The sequence below is a fragment of the Argopecten irradians genome, chromosome 6, assembly GCF_041381155.1.
Source record: "Argopecten irradians isolate NY chromosome 6, Ai_NY, whole genome shotgun sequence".
NCBI classification, from domain to species: Eukaryota; Metazoa; Mollusca; class Bivalvia; order Pectinida; family Pectinidae; genus Argopecten; species Argopecten irradians.
The window spans coordinates 41907008-41927324 of record NC_091139.1 but is presented as its reverse complement, the minus strand read 5'-3'; the positions used below and the strand labels follow the sequence as shown (position 1 = coordinate 41927324).

Genomic DNA, 20317 nt, shown 5'->3' with positions numbered 1-20317 from the left:
GCAACAATTCTTAAGAGGACATTATCAAATATATTTTTAAAAAATGTTTTGGCACATACCCATCCAAATCATTTTTCTTTTGTTTAATCTTAATATTCTAATTAAAAGACAATTGTCCAAGTCATCATTTTGAGGTGCAAAACAATTGGTTAGTACAGTTTAGTTTTCAAAAGTGCTTTGAAGTATTTTGTAAAATACCACGTATCTTGATTATATCTATTAATAAAAAAACCAAATACCAATGAATAAAAAGTTCCAAAACAATTCTTTTCACTGAAACGAATTTAGAATTAGATAGTACGAAGTGAAGTTATGTGTAGTTAGGTGTAGCTCTAGTTTCCTGGTGTATCAATCAATGATAGCTAGCGGCAAGGTTGACAAACACCACATTATTACCATAAACGGTCACGTGACATCACAGTCCGTTATCTAGGCAATTACCTACCATTACAAACGTTAATGTTTGTATTGTCGTCACAACAGGAAGAACAATCCAACAAGATCCCTTGTTTAAATGTATTTATAGGTAAGGTAGACATTCCGAATGTCCAACGACACAATCGATCTTACAGGTATACCAGGTTATCTACGCAATAGTCCTCATGATCAGTTATTTAAGAATTAACTTGAACTGTTTTATATGATGAAATAATATGTGACATAAGGTCGTGCATCGTTAACTAAATATATGTCTCCAAAATAGTTAAATAATAATAGATATTAAACGCAACATGTGTTAGTTATGAAAAGCGGGAAACCGTTAAGCCAATAACCAATTTTTTAAGGTTTTCGCAATAGCTACATGGAATAATATGTACCATTGTTGTATTGGTGTTTGGTAGTTATAGATACTGATAAATGAACTGGACCTCTCAATATAACATCAGATTGAGCGATGAATGTGTTGGAGGCAAGTGTATAATATAATTGTAATAAAACAATAAAGAACTACAAATGAAAATTACATTTACCAAATATATCATTTTGGCCTTTATGAAAAAGAACATGCAATTTTATAAAAATGATATCCAGTAATGAATCATAAGGTTATGTTTTTAAAGTTATTACTTAAAATAATTGATTTCTGGGAGTTTTTAAACGAATCTTGTATATGTATGTGTGCATGTAATATGAAGGCATTTAATAATTTTACAGCCACGAGTCTTTAGACATTTGGCATGTCAAATTATTCAACCAGTTCCATGGAATATAGCCAGGTGTTTATGATTATATTTATCCCATAACTAGCATTTATGAAAAAGTCTTCAACGTTTCTATATAATATAGGCGAAATCCCACTAAGAGGTGACGTCTCCGTCTAATATGACAATCATGCGACGTCATTTATTGATTATGCTAACATAACAACACTTAGGACATGGCTGTATGGCATAGCTGTATGGCATAGCTGAACGGACAAGGTATGTGATAAATAAAGGATTTTAAAATAGTGATAATTTCAAAGGAGATTTGATGGAACGAGTCTGAAGAAGTTTTTTTTATCATTTTGATTTTTGCGAGCCTCTGCTATCAGATTTAAACTTCGAGACTAAATATCGTGCGAATGTGATATAACGTGGTATAAAATGGCTATAGTTGAGTTACAGACCCAATATTACACAAGCTGCATGAAGTCACGTTGTATAAGTCGTCGATTAAAAATAGTGATGTCCGAATTTGACTGAAGGGTATTTAAGGTTCATATCCAATGTAAATCTAGTCTCTAAAATCTTTTCTCTGATGTCCTTAAACACAACTCACTCAAAAGAGTTTATACATGTACGGCAGATTGACGCACGTTTTGTTGAGTCGCTTGTAAATATTGACAAAATATGCGAAACAATGTGGATGTTTCAGGGCAAAATATTACTAGTTCGGATTCTATATTTTTAATCAGATAGTCAATGTATTATGGGTAATGGTGTTTACAACAGAAATCGCTACAATTTGTCTGAGAGATAGAGTTTAAAAATCAAAATCAAACATTGAGTTCTTTATACAGTAGAACGAAAATGGCGGCTTTTAAATAATATCATATTAATATAAAAAGGGCTCAGTCCTTCGTGCTTGAAGGGCAAAAAGTGCGAAGCACTTCTAAGGTAACACATAAATGAAAATAAAAGAAAAAACACAATCTTCCAAATTAATCCTACACACTGACAGCTGCAGTTTGCGGCCGCCATTATTTACCCAGTGTAAAAAATCCCATCAGCGTGATTGCTATACTTTGAAGTCAGCTCATTATATAATCGAGCGGTTTAAACGCTTTTATGATCAGACAAACGTAATCTTCATCCGGCAGAAACTCGGTACAATCGCTCTTTATTTGCAAGCGTTCAAGTGATTTGGAAGAAACACAGACTTTCGCCCCACTAAAGACACTTGGTCCCCAACATAAAAATAAACTTGACGTTTCGACCTAATACCAAAATTGTGAATAGTAAACTACAGTATATTAATTTTAATGAATATATTTGTATTTTTACAATAATAAAATAAATAATTTAACAAAATTTGAATCAAATAAAATGTTGAATGTTTAATGTTCAAAAAGCATAGGGGTGAATTGAAAGTCCAAAACAGTAAAAACATAGACATTTCGGACTTACATCAAAATTGTTCAAAAATATAATACAGTGTGATTTTAATGAATACTTTGTATAATTTAAATAACAAAATGAATCGCTAATAAAATTTGAATCAAACTTAATTTTAAATGTAGAATATCAATTAGCTATGGGGCGAAACGTCTGGGACATGTCGACTCAACGGACAATTTTGTGGCGAAACGTCTGACATTCATGTCGTGTGCTACATCAGTCTTGCGCTATACGCTATTCAGCTTGTAATCAAGATTTTGAGTACTGTAGACTAGGCCTAAACACAAGTTTGTGGTTAGAGAATTTATCTCCAAAACGTTCATCATTGCCCACTGGAAACTTTATTAACCATGATCTGATTATTTTTTTAACCATTTTTAAAAAAAATAGCTATTTGGCTAATTCTAGAACAGTTAATCGTAACAGATACCCATCTGATCTTATAAATTTTTTGCACTCTTAGTGTACCATTGGTCAAAAATCCTTCGCTGAAGCGCTGAATACAAACAAATCAAATTTATCCACCCTTCAGGTAGGGCGTTAGAATGGTACTTGCTGCCCCAATTGCATGATAGTTAAAGGCGACTAAATTTAGGATCTTATCTTTTCTTTCTTCCTAACTTACGAAAAAAAAAAGAAAGAAAAGATAAGATCCTAAATTTAGTCGCCTTTAACTATCATGCAATTGGGGCAGCAAGTACCATTCTAACGCCCTACCTGAATCTTTCTTCCTAACTTACTGGGGGCCGCGGTGGCCGAGTGGTTAAGATGTTCCGACATATTACCACAAGCCCTCCACCTCTGGGATGCGGGTTCGAATCCCATGTGGGGCAGTTGCCAGGTACTGACCGCTGGCCGGTGGTTTTTCTCCGGGTACTCCGGCTTTCCTCCACCAACAAACCTGGCACGTCCTTACATGACCCTGGCTGTTAATAGGACGTAAAACTAAAACAAACAAATCCTAACTTACTTTTTCTCTTCCTAACGTCTCCCTTGACACCACCTCAATTATGGCCTTTGGTTGAGCGCTCGCCGCAGTGAGGAAGACTCTGGGTTCTGTCCCCTGGCCGAGACACACCAAAGTCTATAAAAGTGGTAGTTTCTGCTCCAGCTTACTGCTCAGTATAACGGGAGTTGGACGACTGGTTCGCCCGTTGTCAGTATAATGTGACCGGGTGGGGTGTGTTGCTTGGTGTCTTTGGCGGTATACTTCAGTAATATATATATAGCTCTATAATAAGGGCAATAGTTCCACTATACAAGAAGACACAACACGAATATACCACAGTCTCCCAAAACATGCACCTCGCACACATACACGCAACATACGTCATACATGGGAGGCCGTCCTTACATGACCCTGGCTGTTAATAGGAAGTCAATTAATCGTCAATCATGATCATGTTTATTCCAAAGAGGTTGATGTTATTCTGACAAATCACAAACCATGTAAACCACCTCATCGCGTAGTTGGTAATGTTTATTCAAAAGAAGATGTTAATCTGGCGAATCACAAACCATGTCAACCAACTCATCGCGTAGTTGATGTACCAAATGATGGGAATTGTTTCTTTTCGTGTGTCAGTTATTAATGCATGAAAATTTCAATCACTCAAATGACCTTAGGCTCTTGATTTGTGAACATATATATAACAACTAGGATTTCTTTAAGGATTATTTTTCTCTTCACCATGACATACACACACAAGAAACATAGCGGACTGCAATAATAAACAAGTGTTGGTGGGTAACTAACGACACCAGTAAATAGTTTAATGCACGAAGATATACTATGGTTAAAAACACATAATCCATCCAAGCACTTGGTAAACCAATATAGATTGTGTCATAGGGTTAATTCAACTCTTACAAGGGCTGGGTCTCAGGATATTCAACGTTTTCAAAGGATGTGTGAAAAAAAGAAACCAGGAATCAAAATTATGAAAATTGTTTTCTCAGGAAGCTTTCCATTACTTGTTAATGGAAATTGAATCCCATTCTATTGACAGCGTCATTGAAAAGTAAACATATGTCAAAGTTTGTAGATATGTACTGTATATAAGCTTTCACTTTTTTCAATGAATATCATTTTGTACATTTTGAAATTTATTGTAAATTTCAAGAGAAAACATTCTGTCAAGTTTTCTGTCATCAGGTTGGGGACTTCATACTATGACAATATTCACTTGTGTCTTATTGTATAAATTCTGTCAATTTGTACTCAAACATCTGGCTGCGCCCTTTAAGGCCTTGCCTTCAGTCATATTATATATGGAGGATATTTCAATTGACATTAATAAACCTATTCAGTTCTAACAAGGCATCTGATCTTTGTAAGAAAAATACTCGCAACACAAATTGTTCAACTTAACTTTTTCAGAAACATACATGCTTAGCCAGAAATGCAGTTGTATAACTACTTTTTCAAAAACAATCTTCTTTTCATGTTCAGGGAGTTCCTGATAGTGTGTAAGAAGAGCGTTGTTTATTATTGACATGCTTTCTTATATGTCATATTTACAGTCGCCGAGTCACTGACAATAATACAGTTTATTATGATTGTTTACTATACATTATTAGGTCATTTGACCGAAGGTCAGGATGACCTATTGTCATCGTGTTTTGTCCGTCGTCGTGCGCCGTGCGCCGTCCGCCGTGCGTCGTGCGTCGTGCGTCGTGCGTAAGACTATTTATACAAAAGCCTACTCCTCCTTCATCCTTGGATGGATTTCATCCATATTTGGTGTGAAACATTATTGGGGAAGGGCAATCATAGTTTATATAAATGAGCCTGGTCCGACTCCTAGGGGCTGAGGGGTGGGCCCCCAAAAGGGCAAATTTCTTATTTTAGCTTTAAAATCCTACTCCACCTTCATCCTTAGATGGATTTCATCCATATTTAGTGTGATATAGTATTCCATTGGGGAAGGACAATTTTTTTTTTGTATAAATGAGATAGGTCCAACCCCTAGGGGCTGAGGGTTGGGGCGACAAAAGGGCAAATTTTCTTAATTTAAGCTTTAAAATCCTACTCCTCTTTCATCCTTGGATGAATTTCATCCATATTTTGTATACAACATCATTTAGGAAAGATATTCATTTTTATATAAATGAGCCTGGTCCGATTCCTAGGGGCTGAGGGGTGGGGTCCCAAAAGCGCAAATTTTCTTAATTTTAGCTTTAAAATCCTACTCCTCCTTCACCCCTGGATGGATTTCATCTATATTTGGTGTGAAACATCATTGGGGAAGGAAAATCATATTTTATATAAATGAGCCTGGTCCGACCTCTAGGGGCTGAGGGGTGGGGCCCCAAAAGGGCTAATTTTTAGCTCACTTGGCCCGAAGGGCCGGTGAGCTTATGTCATGGCGCGGCGTCCGTCGTCCGTCCGTCCGTCCGTCCGTCCGTCAACATTTCCTTTAAATCGCTACTAGTCATAGAGTTCTGCATGGATTGTAACCAAATTTGGCCACAAACATCCTTGGGGGAGGGGGAACAGAACTTGTATAAATTTTGGCTCTGTCCCCCCCGGGGCAGGAGGGGCGGGGCCCAATAGTGGAAATAGAGGTAAATCCTATAAATCGCTACTTGTCCTAGAGTTCTGCATGGATTGTAACCAAATTTGGCCACAAACATCCTTGGGGGAGGGGGAACAGAACTTGTATAAATTTTGGCTCTGTCCCCCAGGGGGCAGGAGGGGCGGGGCCCAATAGGGGAAATAGAGGTAAATCCTTTAAATCGCTACTTGTCCTAGAGTTCTGCATGGATTGTAACCAAAATTAGCCACAAACATCCTTGGGGGAAGGGGAACAGAACTTGTATAAATTTTGGCTCTGACCCCCCGGGGGCAGGAGGGGCGGGGCCCAATAGGGGAAACAGAGGTAAATCCTTTAAATCGCTACTAGTCATAGAGTTCTGAATGGAATGTAACCAAATTTGGCCACAAACATCCTTGGGGGAAGGGGAACAGAATCTGTATAAAATTTGGCTCTGGTCCCCCGGGGGCAGAAGGGGCGGGGCCCAATAGGGGAAATAGAGGTAAATCCTTTAAATCGCTACTAGTCATAGAGTTCTACATGAATTGTAACCAAATTTGGCCACAAACATCCTTAGGGGAAGGGGAACAGAACTTGTATAAAATTTGGCTCTGGTCCCCCGGGGGTAGGAGGGGCGGGGCCCAATATGGGAAATAGAGGTAAATCCTTTAAATCGCTACTAGTCATAGAGTTCTGAATGGAATGTAACTAAATTTGGCCACAAACATCCTTGGGGGAAGGGGAACAGAACTTGTATAAATTTTGGCTCTGACCCCCTGGGGGCGGGAGGGGTGGGGCCCAATAGGGGATTTAGAGGTAAATATTAAAATTCCTTCAGAAAAGAAACAATGAAGCTGTATTCAGAACATTACTTGGCATTACAAACCAGGTGAGCGATACAGGCCCTCTGGGCCTCTTGTCTTAATTTTAGCTGGCCCACGTCCTGTTTTCAGGTTTCGGTCTCCGATCTCAATGAAAATTGGTCTATAGGGGTTTTAATTGATGCCAAACAACATGCAAACATTTTCGTAAAGATTTTAGTATTTCAAGATGACCGCTGGCCCAGTTCCTGTTTTAAGGGTTTCAGTCTCCGATCTCAATGAAAATTGGTCTATAGGGGTTTTAATTGATTCAGAAGGGTGAACTTAAGGTGAGGAAAATTATATTTTATAAAGGACCGACCTAAGACCCATGGGGATAGTACAGTGGAGGTCAAAAATGGGAGCTTTGCTAAAATTTGGCTTTAACATCTGACTCCTCCTTATATTAACCCTTGAATGGGTTACAACTATATATGGATGAACGACTACCAAGTTTGTTCAGCAAATGACATTTACCTATTTCAGAAACTTACATATTCAGCTAAGCTATGGTGTTCCTTGTATTGTTTATATTAATCATTAACCAATACTTTATACTGTGACTTTGTTATTTTGTGCCATGAGTCAGATGACCGTTAAGGCTCATGGGCCTCTTGTTTTACATTTAAAAAATCTTTTCCAAAAATCAATTATTAACGTAAAAAAACATTTGACAACATAAAAGCTAATTATCTAGCGATTACATTTTTTAATATTTCAGAATCGCTCATTATCCTGTGGGTTTATGAAGACATGGACAAAAACGGGAAAAAGAACATTCTTGATAGACGCAAATGTCGTTTTTTTTTATTGTCTATGACTCAATAAACCTAAAAGATATTGAGATTTTTTTTATAATTTAATTTGTATATTTCAGTGAGGTTCTTATCAGACATTAATTGTATATTTACAGGTAGGGCGTTAGAATTGTACCTGCTGCCCCTATTGCATGATCGTAAGAGGCGACTACATTTAGGATCTTATCTTTTCTCTTCTTACTAACTGACTTTATCCTTCCTAATGCCTTCCTTGGCACTGCCTCATTTTTGGTCTTGAGTTGAGCGTTCGCCCCTGTGAGGAAGGCTCTGGGCTCTGTCCCCTGGCCGAGACACACCAAAGAATCTTATTTGTTATAATTTTGTTTGTTTTTGTTATTATGATAGCTAGTGTAAGATTTTACTGGTTGGCCCGTTGTCAGTATAATGTGACCGGGTGGGGTGTGTTGCTTGGTGTCTTCGGCGGCATGCTTCAGTGATATAGCACTATAAAAAGAACAACAGTTCCACTATACAAGAAGACACTACATGAATATACCGCAGTCTCCCAAAACACGCACCTCGCACAACATACACGCAACACACAACATACATGGGAGGCCGTCCTTACAAGGCCATAGCTGTTATTCGGACGTTAATTAATCAAACAAACAAACTTATTAATACAATAATGTCAATTAAGTTGTGGCGCATTGATATTCTATAGAAAAGTATAGTTTGGCCAATGACTGTGCCGCTTATAGAAATTCTCACGAAAACGCTCGTCGTGATTGACGTCATAATGCTCGACGTACAATTAACGCAAAATTAACCTAAAACTTCTAACCAATATAAATAACGTACGTAACGAATGTAGCGTATTAAATTAAATTTTATATTGATTAAATGTTTTGGAAAATGATGTCAGAAAAATAACAATTACAAACATGTTAGATTACGAAGATTATACAGCATTTCTTTCTGTTGTGTATTTTATTATGTCCACTCACTTTATTTGTTCTCCTGAAACAATCTTCACATATTTTGACAAATACACAAGCAGCTCAACTAATAGGGTCTCAATAGCAATACCTATACATAGACATGATGTATACTATTCTACTTCACCAGTGTAGAATTATTGGCTTGCACGATATCACTTGATTCACCTTAAACATGAACTTTATGACTTAACTCTTAATTAAATATGTTGTCTATGAAACACAACTGTTTGATCCTTATGTATAAAGATAATATATATATATTAAAGGCATTCTTTACTATTGTTATGACCAATTAGATTGGATGAACTCATCTTGTCAAAGTTATGACTGAGCTTAGCTTAAATCGGATAAAAGGAATTGAAATCGGTGATTCATAATGGGGGATATTTCCTCTGACTCATATGGTGTCACTGTAGCTTCTGAACGTGACACTTGATCAAAGATGTCATCAGTAATTAGGGACATCAAACTATGTCGTTTTACACTTCGCTACAAGTTTATTATTTTAAACGAAGCTTTTAATTATTTAATGTGTTACGAAAAAGAATATTTCTTTCGTATCAAAATGCTACTAGTAGTATACCACAATACTTTATTGTCTCTCTCAGAATACCAGAATACAGAAAACTAAAAAATTAGAAAACAAAAACAGAACATGCAACTATGTTTAAATGATTGCCTGGATGTGTCCTCGACCCTCTGTACTTAAGGAAGTGTCGAAGTCATTATGTATTAGAACAGTAGCTAGCTATAACCAGTCAAGTTGAACTTTATATCTACTGGAATTTGTGTACTATTTGACTCCTGTGATTCGTGTGGTTTAAATGTAACTTCACAGCGTCAAACGTGATCAAAGTGCTATCAAAATATAGGCGGATACACGGATAGCAAACCTCACAATACACCTGAAATATGGATGTGCGAGTTATGGCCCCTTGAGCTGAAATGTTCCACTTATCATTATTTATCGAAGCCAATATGTTAGTATGGTTTCTATGGTGTGCAATGAAAAGGAATATTTACATTTGTTACCTAGGTGTTATGACAGATTGAAAATAGACATATTGAGTAAAAAAGGAACCCTTGACCAGTCAAGCTTAGATTAAGGATTCCGTCAGAACAGAAGTTCTTATTATGATTGATTTTTGTTGCCATAGTAATATTGCATGATTCTTCTGTGTGGAAACTTGTGCACTCACTGAAATAGAAATGAAGTAACTATAACAAAATTCGATACGGTTACATTAGGTAACCATAGTGAAACTTATTGTCAGTTTGGATATTGGTGTGGTTCATCTACTATTTGACATAAAAATACAAAGAAGATGCAATTAAACCTCATGCATCAATTTCATGTAATGCATTACAAAGAATATAAAAAATAGTCGTTACAGCATACATTCCTATCTTTACCAATCGCAAACTCTAATTTTATTACTTTAACATGTACCATTGTGGATATCAGTTGTGTAGTGTGTATGCCAACAAGACTATATAGAGCCATGTAACTCTGTAGGTAGTCCAGCTTCCCTCAACCTCATCATTGAATAGCTGTTACACTAGCTTTATATAGAATGCTAATCAAAATAAATACAAACTAAGGATTAAACACCATGGTAATCATTTCTTTTTTAATATAAAATCAAAGTCAATGTGTAAATCAGATCTTCGATCAAATTTATCTCGATTACATCAAAACGGATATCAAAAACAGCAAGAATAACCTTCGGCTCAGAAATCATAAGCACTACAGCCTATAAGTATAGTATTACCAGCCAACAAATTAACAGATGGTATTTAGACTTTATTCGGCAATTTTAATGGAACATTCCTTAAAGGTACCGAAATAGAACTGATGAAAACAGTATATATGCATTTTCTTCTTATAAAGTATTATAAGTATTTAGTTCTCAACATTTATTATAGCAAAACGCGGTATCACTGATTATGAAAAAATCAATCTATTACTGATAGTCATAATAACGGTGACACCCTTATATCCCTACGGCCGTATAATCCGAAGGCCCGTTAGTCCGAAAAAAATATATAGTAAATATTACAAGTTATGCTGTTACTTCCATAGTTTGGTATGTTTTCGATAAGAAAATGTCTCACATTGTATAAAATATCTCATAAGCATACATTCAATGAATTTTCTTACATACAATCTTTAAGATGTCCGAAAGTAAACCTTATGTGCAATGTTATTTGATTGTATAAGGATAGACATTACTCAATGAATGAATGATGTATATAAATCATCAAATCTGACAAAAAATGACTTTTATGCATTGGTTAGTATATGGCAGGTGAGGATCGATATATACTATAACATATCGACTCAAAGTTTTTGCATTTTTAGAAACTTCGAGTTAATTGATATAACGTCTGTGACATCATTACCCAAACGTTGAGTTCTTCAGGGTAACGTCCTGTAGCCATCGTTCTTCCTGTGAATAATGTATAAATCGGACAATTCTTTTTTTACGCTACATTTCGTTCTTAATTATCATTTTCAGAGTCACATACAGGGTCTTTTGTATCGAACACTGTAATAAATGTATGTTTCATTTCGGGTACTGTTAGCATATAAATTCAAGTTATATTATCTGTTGTCGGAATATCGGGCCTTCGGACTATCGGGCCTTCGGACTAACGGGCCTTCAGACTAACGGCCCGTCGGACTAACGGGCTTTCGGACTATTGGGCTGTAGGGATATAAGGCGGTCACCATAATAACTCGTGGAATCAACTTTCTAGTTTCCATTTACTGTTATGATTTTAAAGCTTCCCTGACGTCAAAACAAAGGACTGCTCCTGTTATTACCTGTATCTGCATGCTTACACAGGAAACATGTTTCAACGCCATCGACTGGAGTATAAATGTAACATTTTTACAAGTACTCATTACCCAATAGTATCCGAGTTTCCAATGTCTGGTATATATAACGTATTTAACTCATTGAATTTATCTCCAATTCATGTGCTGACGTTATTTGTATATACTCCGACCGTACCAACCACCCGAGCTGTGTAAACATCTCTCCACTGATGGATTATGTCTCTAGTAATCGTTTTCAATGAAGTAACTACATTTTGACACAGATAGGATGATAACGTTTACATCTGGTAATAGGTTCTCATTTTGGCAAGAAATGCCCTCAGCGTAATTATATTCTGACCACGAGCAATGGAAATATAGAAAATTTTGTAAAATATATTTCATTTGTAATTTATTTTTATTCATTCTATTGTAATTTTTTTGCCCTATTGATTATATAATGGATGTTTCGCTTTCCTATAAGTATAATCATTTTTAAATACTTATTTGTGCATGATAAAGGAGATGTCAATAAATAACTTACAACCATTGTCTGACAACTGTACCACCATCGAGGTTTGGTAATTCCATATGCTCGCTAAACACTTTTATTTAGACACAGATATCTACACTTAATTTTTTTAAACAGAATATCCACATTTATATCTGTATGTATTAAGAAGTTATGGGACCACAATGCAGTCATCTAGTATTATTCTCTTCGTCGCCTTCAAAGAGAATAATAATGGAGTTAGTTTCTGGGTTATAAAATGCTATCTCATTACAATCCAGATACTACACCAGAAGACACCCTATTGATAAAGCACATTAACCGCCGGTATATCTGGGGCCACGCTCGACACATTTTCAGAATTCCGTTGGCTTTAGAAAAAAACACACAAGAAACAAACAAAAAACACCGTTCAAAATGTACTACTGTTACGTTTTCGTAAGAAATACTAAAAATTTATTTCAAAATCATTTATCAACTGACTGGTAAGTATGAATGTCGATTCCTCATGCGACGTTTGGTTGGAGACTATGTGTCGATAGGAATGGATGGTTGAAGTATTGTTTAATCGGTATATACAGGGGTGGAAGGCAAATTGTTTTGAAGTAACAAGAGAACCTCGTAACACACTCTTATAAATATATGAAAATATTATGAATACGAAGTAACCTACTAGAGTAGAAACTGATCAAAAAGTAAAAAAAAGACAAAATAGCAACCTCCCCGGCGGGGAATTGAACCCCGGTCTCCCGCGTGACAGGCGGGGATACTTACCACTATACTACCGAGGATTGCATACTAGTAGTTAACAATATCTTAAGAGTTACCTAAGTGCTTCATGCCTGTGTATAAATATAGCGTGTAGCTCATGTTTATTCATGATGTCAGGTAGAGCGATAATGTATACACACAAAGTACATATAACTGGGGAATTAGGTTGAAATTGTTCTCTCCGTGATATGTTACGCCAATAAGTGGCGCCTATTTGCACGTGCAGTTTGTGCAAAAACGGGAACGTACACGTGTCGGTATACCTGTGTTGGTCATTCAGGCGATTCAGGTAGCGGGATATACACGTGTTCTCCATTATACACGTGTTCTCCATTATTATAGATATATGTTTATAAATATAATGGTGGTTTTGTAATAAAGCCAGTGCTTCTGTCGCCGTGAAAATACATTTAATGTGTTTTGGTTGTTTATCCTATTGGATAATAAATGGAGAATGTATATGCTATATGGATAGTTATTACAACAATAATATATGCGACACAAATCATTTTATCTTTACAAATATTAATACATATAAAACGTGTTTTATAATACAACATATTTAATACATGAATACATGCTATTATATCATTTAACTAAGTACCAATAGTACTATAAAAAATATCATTCCTACTTATAAGTTAACTAAAATAACTGGTACTAATACAAACTCTACGTACTAATTCAGACATCAATGTCTTCATTGTATATCGTGTCCGTCTATCTGGGCGCCAGTCCAATATTATTATCATGATTTATTTATTACTTTTTTGAGTACAAGATAAAAAATTACTTTTAGTAACAAAATATAAGTACAAATTACACAACATTACCTGATGATAAAGTACATTTGTCATCAGTTAATTCGATACTGATAATAAAAGTTAAATCAATTAATGAATCATGAAAAGACGTGTGTTGATAGTGATATGAATTATACAAATAGTAGAAAAAGGATACGTTCATGAGTTGCCTGAGGCCATATACATGAACTGATGCTCATTATCATAATGAGGTAAAAACGGTATAAAGTTGGGTTTTTTTACAATCAAAAAATGTAAAGGCGAAAAATAAATTCAAAGTGAAAACAAAAATCATTTCTATAAGATATATATTTAACCACTACAGGGCCTTCCTCAGTCCAAAAAATGTTCATATACAACAAGGTCTGTTCACAAATGCCAACACAATCATAAAATCAAAGAATCTGAAGTAAATGAACTTCTTTATGCCTTTGATTATATAAACAGTTTCCATATAAAGCTCACTGATAACAATTTTAAAAATTGTATCACCTAACAGATATGTTACATTATAATAACAATATATTGTTTTTATCAAAAACATTTGTATGTGATTATTATCTTCATCTACTATATCTCCTTCTATCTGTTTCTCTCTCCCTTTCTGCCAACCGAAAATTATCCTCTTTCCCAACCTGCACCACTCCTAAAAAGGGTTCATCAAAAGTAGAAGAATTCGACTTGATTGTGTAAACTATACTCGATAACATGTACAGAAGACATTTACACTCTAAACGATAACGATGTTAAACTCTCCCGAAGACAGATGGAGCTAGCCGAGTGAAGTTTAAAGACAGGCACCTGTGTGCGTGTGTTTACGTATCCTGCAACACACACCCCTCACGTAAAGACACGATCTGTTTGTCATAAATCTTACCAATGTATATCTTACTGGTATCAAAAGATCCTTGGTTCCCAGTGAAATTACTTTTTTTCTTAAACAAGGTCCTTTTAAAACTACACCTTCTCTTACTCGGGTTTGGATGCGTCACTTGATACTACCGACTTTTTAAAGTACATGAAATGCACAAACCTAATCGATGTCGGAGCGAAATAAAGCGAAAGTAAAATCCAAATCGATGTAATTAAATGCTGATTCCAATCTTTGTCGTTTGATTTCTACCAGTTATGTTGGATCCTTTCCTGTCGGCGAATTTTCTTTATATTTTCACCAAATTGTAGGTTGTTATAAGAATATTGTAACATAAAAATAGGGGAAACCCTATTCAATGATCTTCCAAAAATCTTTTTAATGCACTTAAAACAAGCTGAACCACATTTCAACTAACTTTGCTAGCCAAGGGTATTCAGTACGATATTTTCCCTGGAACGTTTCAGTGATTGTATCGTACTGAATACCCTTGGCTAGCGAAGTTACAGTTCCATGCACAGCCTCCATACCTTCCAACATCCGGTTACTTGGTATTCAATGTTTTCATCTCATGTGAGTGTGTTTCTTTAGTTCAGGTCCATATTAATTTCTTTCCTCTTCCATTTGATTTTTGATATCTTTGCTGAATATGGTCATGGAACGTCTATGATATGTTAGAGTTACTTCCCTTTCATTCGTCGATGTCAAATATGCAATTATTATGTGAAATAATGATATCTAAGCGGAAACATGGTAATTCATATTGCTACATGGTATCTACCTATATATCGGGAGAAATACTGCAACTTCTCCGGACTACCAGGCAGCATGTGCGCATTTTATATATCATTAATATGATAAAAGTGTAAACACTGATTGTAGTTTGATCTGATATAGAAGTCTGTTTGTATTGGTTCGTCAACGTCTTTTGACTGAGTAAATGCTGTATTTGATATGATAGTTATAACGCTTAAAGTTGCATTCCACATGAACACGAAAAAGAGGTAAAAATGTATTGTTTCAAAAGAAGACATACAGGTGAATGATAATCCAAGCATAGAACTTCATCAAAATTCAGCAAAACGAAAAGGGCGATTTTACGAGTAAACAGATAAACAAAGCATCTCTTTTATTTCCATATATCACACTATCCAGGAATTTAAATATGAAAATAAACCTGAGAATACTTCGAACCCACATAAAATGAAAGCTTAGTTTACATACATTATGTAAAACGACTTTTAGAAATGTCTTATTTTGTCAGCACTGTGGTTAAACAGTGCAGCTATATTTTTATGCTTTTTCACACTTAATTATACTTAACTTCAGAATAACTGACCAAATGTGACAGTGTATCACGATGGTGTCTGGCATTAAATGAACATGACAACCAAATGTGGAAAATCGCTTAGTTTATTTCTATTAAATACTTTAAAAGGTTATTAAAGTTTTACAGAATTTCAAAACATACATTTTTAATTTAGAAAACGCAAGATCTTGATGACAATGTAAACAAAAGTGAACATTAAACATAATAAATGATTTAGATACTCTGACAAGGAATTTACACAGACCTAAACCTGGGTTCATCTTCATGTAATCCATCACAACTTATGTGACAAGACTGATGGCTATGATATTAAAAATGTCTGAATCATATCTTGTAATTCCTTGTCAGCAGAGCGTCGACACTTAATCCTGATCTGTCCGTAGTCGTGTTAAAGGATCTGACCAAATTTACCTTAACGTACGCCGTCGATGGAGCTAAAGACGCTACCTTTTCAGTAACACCTGAAATCACAGGAAATAAGGTTCATTGTATCCCGCGTCTGTTGATGTTAAAATTGCAAGAACTCGTATCAGTGTGTTGTATTTTAAAAAGAGGAGTTTAAAAAGATGTCCTTTGCTTACCGCTCTATACTCTGTAGTTTGTTTCCACAAAACTGGCTCCCTGACTATCATTCATTTAAAGCTGAAAATGCAGGTTACAAAGCATACAATTGAGATTTAAAAAAAAGAAACATTTCAAGAAACATTTATGAGATATTTCCCTGTCAAGGACATTTATTTTATTATGAACAAGTCTATTTTGTCAGCGCCGTGGAAAGTAAATTAATGGATTGTTCCTAAAGAGAAGATGGCTATTTCTTTATTTAATATGCATTGAGGCTTGTTTCACGTTATTGTCGCTGAAATTTGCACCAAATTATTTAAAGTTTTTGTGAAATTCGTCTGGTTAGTTTGTAAAGAGAAATTCATCCGTGTTTTGTGGTTTTTGAGTACGCTTCAACCTATAAATTATACCGGGCGTACTTGCTCACACTAAACATTATTTATATGGGGAAAATTCCACGTAGCAAAACATGACTGATCAGTTTTTTATGTTATTATGTTTCACTGATATTTTGTATGTAACATGCATACGAAATGAATGATGATTAAACAAATGAAAACCGAGATATATTCAAGTTGCCTCTAATTTGAGGCAATGGTATTTCTTCATCACCTTACCATGATCAATCTGTATTCATTTCCATGCTATAAAATCTGTTTTCACAACTCAATAGGCAGTTATCCCACAACGTGGATATTGTAACATTCTTGGGCTGTACCTAAGGTCACAAATTATTGATGCATTTTTTCTCCTTTATCATACGATTTCTTTTTTAAAAAAATCACCTAACCACCACCCAATTCATTGTAACTCGGATGTGTGAGTTTTGCTTTGTGTTTAACGACCTATCATTTAGTTAATGCCAGGCTTAGGAATGGCGAAAAGCCGGACCTCCTATCTGTGCACGAGAACTACTGTTTCATTTACTGTTCATGGGTTTCGAACTCACGTTCCATTGGTGTATAACATTGATGATATATGGAAGCATTTTAGCCACCCGAATGCCGTGGCCATGACCAAGCTTTGTCCTATTTTTGTATCGTGACTACCTGAAACACCAGGTTCCACGATCCAGCTCTAACCATTGGTAGCCATACAAAGCTATACCATATCTTCCTGGTTTTAGAATTGTACCTGCTGCCCCTATTGCATGATCGACTAAATTTAGGATCTTATCTTTTCTTTTCTTCCTAACTGACTTTATCTTTCCTAATGCCTTCCTTGACACCGCCTCACTTTTGGCCTTGCGTTGAGCGTTCGCCCCTGTGGGTTCTGTCACCAAAGTCTATAAAAGTGGTAGTTTGTGCTCCTGCTTAGCGCTCAGCAAACGGGGAGTGGGACGACTGGTTCGCCCGTTGTCAATATAATGTGACCGGGTGGGGTGTGTTGCTTGGTGTCTTCGGCGGCATGCTTCAGTGATATAGCACTATAAAAAGGGCAATAGTTCCACTATACAAGAAGACATAACATGAATTTACCGCAGTCTCCCAAAACACGCACCTCGCACAACATACACGCAACACACCGCATACATGGGAGGCCGTCCTTACATGACCATAGCTGTTAATAGGACGTTAATTAATTAAACAAACAAACAAAATCCTGATTTAATGGATTTGTTATTAGGGTTTGGTGGCGTTTAGCATTTGTTTTAGAGTCTTTTTTTTCATTGGTTGTCACTTCATATTTCTTTCCATCCCTGGAAACCAGTCAAAATTCCACCACGCTCTATTGATCAGACCCCATCTGATGGCCTATGTAGGCTTATTACAATGATTTCATTAATATGCTTAGAACCCTGGTAAGTAGTATTTTAAAAATAATGAAGCTGAAATGAAATGTCATTAATAAACGCTCATTCAGGAGATTCAGGTAAGAGAAAAAATCCAATAAGTCTAATATCAGATATAAGCATGCATTCGTGAATAAATAAATATTGAAATATAGTGATATGTTTGTGATTTGTGAAAATGATATTTTGTAAATGTATTCTACTTTGACACCACCAACTAAGGCTCATTTCGTTACGATTCATTTCGTTCATGGCGTGTGGTTATATGTGTTTTCCTAACGACAAATGTCTTACTATTTTATGAGTGTGAGCGTTAGAGCCAATACAAATATTATGTGGCCGAACGTACCATTAGGTTTGGGAACCATGTATCGATAGATTACATAGCGTTTTATGATTCGAATACATAGCATAAACAAATATGCGATTGTTTGTTCTTATATTTCAATACAATTACGATTTTTGAGAACATAATGTCTTAAGAAATTTGTAACTGCATTGTGATTTGATATCACCCAATTTTCATCACAAGAAAGATTGAATTATGTTAAAACCACAAATAACATAAACATACCATATGACAGGAAACGTAAATATTTCATTAAGCTTGACTGCATCAGCACATTTCATTTTAATTTTAACAACACGAATCTCCTTATTACACATTTTTATAATGATGTCGAAATCAGTTAAATCATCACATCAATATAAATTTTAATTAAGTAAATCGTGACTGAATGTTCGCAAATTGGTGCTAAAATCGGAGTCCTGATGTAGAAATGTGATTAATTAATTAATTACATTGATTATGTTTAACTCTTGATATTATTCTCTGTGATTAGAAACGTGCGATACCTTCGAGTCTTCGTCTATGGATCAAACTCTGACGTATCTATTTATAGTCTAAATAAAATTAATATTACAATCTTAATTTACATAAGCAGTTATGTTTTCACTCTGGTTTATATAAGCTTTGTTATCAATTTACACTAAATGCTTGTTTATCCGGCAGTAGTTATCCGGCAGTATGTGCGTCAGTTGTAGGATAAGCTATATTATCTACTTACTCTATACTCTAAGCCAGAGTCACCAAAACTTACAGTGTTCTATTTATTTTTGTAGTTAACTTCCTCTACAGAACTAACAAGACAGCGACCTGGATGATTATATTTCCGTTATATTGATGTTTCATACCGACATATCCTTATGATAAACATTTCTAATGTTACGTTGTTTATTGGATAAAGTTCAGTTGTATAAATCAAGTTTCGGGATTGCTAGCAAAATTGATGGAGCGTGTCCTTGTATTCAATGAAGTGTGCCGTAGTGAGTTTTTCTCACCTATGTATTGGATATAGGTATGACGTCAGTATCACCGTGTTAACGTGGTATGTTACATTGGTTTGGTGGTCACGGAAAATAAAACCCATAAATGTGATCATGCTGATTGTAATGGTGTACTTAAAAACCTATAGGATCATTTGATAAAGCGAGTCATTAAAACATTACATATCCTTTTACACCTGGTCCATATAGACAGTAAAAGCGGTGTTTTACATATAATGGAGACTTTATGGCCAGTCGTAATATGTTATGCCACAAGCCTTAAGTAAACATATTTTTTCGATTCCCATGATAGAAGATGATCGCCTATGTTTACTTGGCAATCGTATGTATTTAACGATTCCGAGGACTAGCTATGATCCAAATATGACTTGGCTGTGTTTACAGGTTTAGCTGTGGACATCCACCTACACGAATATTGCTTTATGGAGACATTTATGTGTAGTAGCCATTGGTCATTTATAGCCGAATGACCAGTGAACAATAATAGCGGAATGACCAGACCATCACCTGGAAGGTGTTGTCTTTACTTTGACACTGTGATCGCCACGTACAGTACGTGATGGTTCCGCACACACAATCCATCATCACGACAAGGAAATGATTAACGGTCATTAACACGTTTAAATCGGACAGATTACTGTTATATTTTCAAAGCGTTTCATTGACCTGCATCATAATGTGACACATGACTTTGAGTATCCAATCCCTGGTGCCTCTGAAGGAAATTGCCTTACTCCCATCCGCCTTTGTCT

General features: G+C 35.6%; 1 non-coding gene across 1 annotated transcript; it reads right to left on the bottom strand.

Annotated features, from left to right (window-relative positions):
- Positions 1–12806: 12806 nt before the first annotated feature.
- Trnad-guc (transfer RNA aspartic acid (anticodon GUC)) lies at positions 12807–12878 on the bottom strand. The gene has a single exon. It is a non-coding gene; the product is annotated as a tRNA-Asp (tRNA).
- Between the last annotated feature and the right edge of the window lie 7439 nt (positions 12879–20317).